Source organism: Sinocyclocheilus grahami, unplaced genomic scaffold (genome assembly GCF_001515645.1).
Source record: "Sinocyclocheilus grahami isolate Dianchi unplaced genomic scaffold, SAMN03320097.WGS_v1.1 scaffold1949.1, whole genome shotgun sequence".
Lineage (NCBI taxonomy): Eukaryota > Metazoa > Chordata > Actinopteri > Cypriniformes > Cyprinidae > Sinocyclocheilus > Sinocyclocheilus grahami.
Window position 1 is genome coordinate 20963 of NW_015507128.1, and position 5813 is coordinate 26775.

A 5813-nucleotide genomic window follows, 5' to 3' on the forward strand; every position below is an offset into this window, starting at 1 on the left:
TGATTCTCTTCCTGAAGTATTCCTCCTTCTGTGGCTCATTGAAGCCTCGTACCTCTGTCACTCGATGGACACACTCAGAGGGGACGAGATCAGCTGCTGCTGGTCTGGAGGTGATCCAGATGAGAGCAGAGGGAAGCAGATTCCCCACAATCAGGTTCATCAGCAGCACATCCACTGAGGCTGATTCACTCACATCACACAGCTCTGAAAATCCAGAGACAGACGACACTCATCGAGACCATCAAAAACAAAGACAACTTTATATTCACCACTGAATGGTTTCATTTCTTTGGTTTCAGGAAAGAAAATATGCATTAGATCCAAAAGACTGAAGTGTTTTGTCCTTCATCAGATTGAGCTCTCTGAAAGGAAGTGGAAATATGAGCTGGACGTCCTGATTGTCTTTCCCGTCAGCCCAGTCCAGGATGAATTTCTGCACAGAGACTGTTTTTCCAATGCCAGCAACTCCCTTTGTCAGCACAGTTCTGATGGGTTTGTCTTGTCCAGGTAAAGGTCTGAAGATGTCACTGCATTTGATCGGTGTGTCCTCTGTTGCTGCTCTCCTGGACTGTGTCTCAATCTGTCTCACCTCATGCTCATTACTGATCTCTCCATCTTCCCTCTCTGTGATGTAGAGCTCTGTGTAGATCTCATTCAGGAGAGTTGGGTTTCCCTGCTTCACTGTTCCTTCATACAGACACTGAAATTTCTTCAGCAGAATTAATTTGAATGTGCTTTCGACCAGCTGAGGGCCATGACTGAAAGATTAAAATAACAGGTCACAACATAAAATAAAGAGGTTAAAGTGTTAGTGAAATAAATTAAGCTTATAAATCAAATATTTAGGCAAAATCACACATGCAACAGTGCTGCTGGTCTAAATATGGCATGGCTGTTATTTGGCCCTTTAAACAAGCTGTGCTTATAATCAGATCAACAGCACAATTGAGAATTTGAATTTGGGTGAGTCTGTGTAGACAGAAATATTGTACCTCAGATAAGTTTCTTCCTCAGATTTGATATACATGTCTTGAGGGCTTCAGCAGGGTCATGGCTTAAGATTAAAATAAAATAATTATTAGAATGTGTTGTATATTCATATTTCATAATATATGCATACTTCATATAGTATATACCGGTATATGATGACAACATTTTTGTTTAAAGAGATCTTCATTTAGTTTAGGACATATGGATGAAATTCCGCTCCTGGAGGGCCGGTGTCCTGCATAGTGTAGCTCCAACCAGCTCCGAAACACCTGCCTGGTTTAGGACAGCAGTCCTAAATTCCAGTCCTCGCACCCCCCTGCTCAGCATATTTCGTGTGTATCTATTATAGGGCTGCACAATAAATCGCATGCCATTATCATGCGCATCTCGTCAGTAAAGCCGGTTCTGTGATTAGTAGTAAATCTCCATCACGTGCTTTCAGATGGAGCGGCATTTAATACACAGAACCGTAGATCACTGACAAGCTGAACACAATATCGCATTCATAATCGCAGATGAATCGCCTTCGATTATGAACGTGATATTGCATTCAGCTTGTAGGTGATCTACGGCTCTGTGTATTAAATGCCGCTCCATCTGAAAGCACGTAATGGAGATTTACTACTAATCACAGAACCGGCTTTACTGACGAGATGCGATTGACAATCGCATGCGATTTATCGTGCAGCCGTAAATTCTCTTATCACATATGACATCACCGGATATTCCACCATGATTCCAATTCGAAACGAGTGTATATGTTACATACAAAGGCCATTAAAGTGTGCGAGACGTGAATTTAAATTGTATTTATTTACAGAGGTATATGATGTCACACTCGTCTGTGTGTGTGAAGACAGGCAAATCTGTGAATGAATGTTCCGAAGTGAAGTAAACTCCCTCCCCTGCTCAGGGAGTAGGAAGCAATGAATACGGTGTAGGGACCATGTCAGTTGGAACACCGTTCATGCACGTAGCTCTCTTCTAACGAGCTGGTTATCTGAATCAGGTGTGTTAAAGAGAGACATGCAAAATATGTGGGGTGTGGGGGGACACGAGAACTGGAAGTGGGAGCCGCTGATTTAGGAAGTTTAGGCTGTTAGTAGGTTGATGTGGTATAAAGATGTGATTATATATTATGATATTGTTATAATATCAGCATATATCTTTACCATTCACATTTAAGGTTTAACAAATTTAGAGGGCAGCTGAGATTAATCAAAAAGGTGTTTGGTAGCAAATAAGTACAACACAAAAACTAGGCAAAATACTAACCCAGGCTCATTGGAAATACATGTTTGTGGTGACATTTCTGCAACACTTATTATGTCACATATATATATATATCTTACGTTTCGCGGCAGTTTTAAAGTGAAATCTCCAGTGAGGGGTGCTAAAATGAGTGTTCAGTACGTGACCGTGGCCTGGTTTTTATCATATTGGTATAGACACGTATTGCTGCATTTTTATTATGTTGCTTCAGGAGGGGGACATTGGGGGGCAGTGCCTAAAGCATTTACCTGAACCCAAGATCAGACTGACCCAAGATGTGTCCACTAAAATTACGCAGAGCATCCACTGACTGGTCACTCTTCTTGGACACACAGCTGGATTCTGGCAGGTTTGGTCTGTGCATTGAAGTTAAACAACAAATTAATGTAATTCACATACTGTTATATTAATCACTTTTGTAATGACTGATTGCTCTAGGAAACTAAAATATTTCATTAATATGTTATATTCTGTTGGAGACAAAGTGCAAGTGTTATAGCATGCATATTGGAGCTGTTAACAATCTGAAATGCACTGCATACAGGCATTGAAACCCCATTACAGCATTCAATTTGAACAAACAGACAAACAGTTTAATACAGTGTTTACCTGAACCCAAGATCATTGTGTCCACTAAGCTTAGGTGGATGATCCATTGACCGGTCACTCCTCATGGACACACAGCTGGGTTCTGGTCTGTGCATTGAAGATGAACACAACAATGTTATCCACACACATTTATTGTTACAGCTGTTTGATCATTTCTGTTCTGAGACTTTCATTTTTAACTTTTTCAATTTCTGGTGTATCTTAGCTCCCGTTTGTTGTGTTTATTTCTTGTTTCCATGGGTTCTAGTGTGTTCTCACTTATTTCCATAGGTACTGATTTGGTTTTTCACCGGAGTCTTGTTTAATTGAATGTCACTCTGTGTATTTATACTCCTCAGTTTAATCAGATCATTGTTGTTTATTGGCTTTGTGTAAATGCAAAGCTATTTATGTTGCATTTGTGTGCTCCCTTGCCTGTTGGGTTATCTCGTTTATTAAAATAAATACTGCAAAGATCCCCGTCTCTACTCACCCTTCATCTTCCCTGCACAGCACCATTTTTCTAATTAACTCGTTCAGGTGACTGAATTATTACATGAATATGTGATCTATTGTTGAATACATGATAGTAAGTACAGCTGTTATGGAGTACACAACCATATATCAGAGTTATTAATTATGGTTTTTTAATTAATATCTTCTAATACATTGAATAAAGGCATAGAAAATTTATTTCATTTCAACACAGAAGATTAAGACAAATGGTTTAGTACAGTGTTTACCTAGACTTTTCATTGTGTCCACTAAGCTTAGGTGGATGATCCATTGACCAGTCACTCCTCATGGACACACAGCTGGGTTCTGGAGGATCTGGTCTGTGCAATGAATGTGAACACGACAAAAGCATTTAATTCACATACTCTTTTATTAATGACTTTTGTAATTAACTGATTCAGGTGACTATATTATTCCATTAATATGTATTTTAAATATATATATATATATATATATATATATATATGTATTTTAAATATATATATATATATATATATAATTTATTTTTAATTTAAATACTCAAGAGTGTTTCCCATTTGTATTGGTTCAGTCCCTTCAGGCACTCTCACATGCGATTTAAATGTGTTTCTGATTACTATTCTTTAACATTTTTTGCTGGTAAGGTTTGTTTTTAAAGGGGTCATATGATGCGATTTCAATGTTTCCTTTCTCTTTGGAGTGTTACAAGCTCTTGGTGCATAAAGAAGATCTGTAAAGTTGCAAAGACTAAAGTCTCAAATCCAAAGAGATGTTCTTTATAAAAGTTAAGAGTCAGCCACGCCTACCTAAAACGCCTCGTTCTAACACACCCCCACATATCTACGTCACTATGTGGGAAGATTTGCATAATGTTCACGCAAAGTTTTATGTTTACGCGGCACGAGTAAAAAGACAGTATACGTCATTATAATCAGTAATTATGTCCCCACTGGATGCAACAAATGCCTCATTTATAATGGGTTTTAATGTTTTTGTTTCGTCGCTACGGGGGATCATCACAATATGGTAAGGGACGTAACATTTCCGTCACACGCTTGAGGTATTCGGCCAATCACAACGCTCTGGATAGCTGGCCAATCACAGCACACCTCGCTTTTCAGACCGATGAGCTTTGTAAAAATCGAGGTGTTTCAGAAAGGCGGGGCACAGAGGAGAAACAGTAATGTACAGTATGTGGAAAATAATGTTGTTTTTTTTTTACTTTAAACCGCATAAACACATTTCATTACACCAAATACACAACATAATGTTCTTTTTAGCAACATCATATGACCCCTTTAATCAACTTCCAAAAATAATAAAAGCTATTTGTACTCTTTTCCAGAAAGTTGTGAAAATGTGAGAGTTGTGAGAGGTGAAATGTGTGCCAACTCTTCTACGTGGCAAGTTTTGAGTTTTAATGTGAAATCATAAACTTATGCAGTAAACATGATCGTCACACTGCACCACACTAACGTTACTCCTGTAACAGTTACACTTAGAGCCCAAGCCGGTTTACACCATAACATGTGCTGGTAATCTGTAAGAGAAAACACCTTCTGTCGAAACCTCTGTAAATATGATGCGAGAAGCTAAATATCCCAAAGCAAATCGAACTATTCACAGAATAACATCGTTACACAACGCATGTCTAGGCCTAACGTTATATGTCTTGTGGTTTCGTCGCTGTGTTTGTAACACACTCACCTGTGTGGACCCGTATCTGTGGATAGTTTCTCATAAAGCGGATCTCCGTCTGGTTCCATTACAATGGTGTAAAGATGTTTCTGCTTTCATAAAAGTCCAATACAGTTCGATGAATTATACTTTCACTTTGATGGACAACACCTGTGAAAAGGGGAGGAGCGGGGTGTGGAGGGGCGGCCGCAACAAAAGTGCGTTTTTCCGGTTTTATGAGGACAGTGTCGGCCTCAAAAATAACACATTTGCAAAACAAAATTCATAAATGCACAGCACAATTTACATTAACAAAATCCGATTCGTAAATTCAAAACACAATTCATAAATACACAAGTAAAAGCATAAATATTTCCCCAAATGCTCACACAAATGCATCTTACCTAAATAAATGTAAAATGTTTACACAAATATGTATATATAAATTTCTTGAATTAATTTCCATCACACATTTATGAATAATGGTACATTTATTTATGGATCGTTGAATCTGCATTTGCAAATCATCACATGTGCGTGGACTGCTTTGAATTTGTGTGTGGCATTTTTGAGACCTTCCTGGCAGGTTAAGATTCATAAATATCTTTTTTTGGAGGATGTTCCGTTCAGCCGTTCTCCTAAATAGCAGTAAAAGTTTTTAGCCAAGACATTTCTCTTAAAACCTATTCACAAAGCTGCTGAGACAAATTTACAGAAGTCTTAAGCTAAGAGTAAGGGGGCGGGGTTGACCTTGTTGCTATGGATGATGTCAGCATACTTACTGTGCCCAC

At 38.5% G+C, this 5813-nt stretch overlaps 1 pseudogene; it reads right to left on the reverse strand.

The window, feature by feature from the left end:
* LOC107573456 (protein NLRC3-like) overlaps positions 1 to 5126 on the reverse strand; it is an 11974-nt pseudogene extending 6848 nt beyond the window's left edge.
* Between the last annotated feature and the right edge of the window lie 687 nt (positions 5127 to 5813).